Source organism: Eucyclogobius newberryi, unplaced genomic scaffold (assembly GCF_026437365.1).
Source record: "Eucyclogobius newberryi isolate DKJ021-1_F unplaced genomic scaffold, fEucNew1.0.hap1 SCAF_17, whole genome shotgun sequence".
Taxonomy (NCBI): Eukaryota; Metazoa; Chordata; class Actinopteri; order Gobiiformes; family Gobiidae; genus Eucyclogobius; species Eucyclogobius newberryi.
In genome coordinates this window covers 15,272,857-15,273,963 of record NW_027315801.1, presented here as the reverse complement: position 1 = coordinate 15,273,963, position 1,107 = coordinate 15,272,857, and the positions used below count along the sequence as shown (strand labels likewise).

At 40.3% G+C, this 1,107-nt stretch overlaps 1 pseudogene; it reads left to right on the top strand.

Moving 5' to 3' along the window:
- LOC140362416 (protein DPCD pseudogene) overlaps positions 1-556 on the top strand; it is a 633-nt pseudogene extending 77 nt beyond the window's left edge.
- The last annotated feature ends 551 nt before the right edge of the window (positions 557-1,107 follow it).

The following is a 1,107-nucleotide window of genomic DNA, read 5'->3' as shown; positions in this document are numbered from 1 at the left end:
TTCATGATGGAAAAAGAAAAGTGCTTTTCGTCTTTACAGATGGTGACGAAATGGCAGAGGAATATGACGTGAATACTGACGAGCTCCTTGTGCGGAAGTGGAGACATAAATGCACCCCTGGAGCTTTTGTGTCTCCACAGTGGCAGATAGAGGTTGGAGAGCCTTTTACTGTTGATTCCTTGGATGCAGAGATCAAAGAAAACAACTCAAATCCATTATTTATGCGTAAAGACATCAAGAGCAGTTTTCAGTGGAGAATCCGCAACCTTCCTTACCCTCAGGATGTCTTCAGTGTTTCTGTGGAGCCGTCTGAAAGATGTGTAATAGTGAAAACCACAAATAAAAAGTATTATAAGAAGTTTATCATTGCTGATTTGGACCGCAACCAGCTTCCACTGAACAGTGATGCCCTAAGTTTTACTCATGCCAACGAAACTCTAATAATCAGTTACAAAAAACCCAACGAGATCTTAACCCTTGAGCTGGAGCTACTAAAAGAGCTGAAGACGATGAAAGAACCCAGTGAAGGCGATGTTGAATGCAAAACTCAGTAAGCAGTGAACATTAAACAGAAGAAGAACTGAAGAAATCAAGCATAATTCCATAAATTTTTTGACAATTCAGACAATGGTTCAGGAATTGAGGACTCTGTGCTTGATTTCACTGTCTGTGGATTTTGTCAGTAAAGCACAGATCTTGGACTATAATGGTTTGCTGCTTGTGATTCAACTTATCTTCCGTTCTGACTGTAAAAACTCACTGGAGATCATTTACTATCAAATTCAGCATTACCCAAGTTGCTCAGCCATACTTGAACTTGGAGGCATACCCCACCTTCTGGCCCAGCTAAAATCAGAATTTCCTGTATTTCAACAACTGGCTTTGAAAATACTCCAGAATATCACAACAGATAAAGACACAGGCATTACCGTTAGGGATGAGCAAGGATTTGAAAAGCTTGTATATGTTCTTAAGAGAAAGGACCTTCATGACCTTCATGACCTTCATGACCTTCATGCTCACTTCTTAGATGTTGTTGCTAACTGATTAAATCATAGTGAGTGTGTCAGTTTATTCACAAAGGTTGAGGTCTGGCCCAGCTGTTGG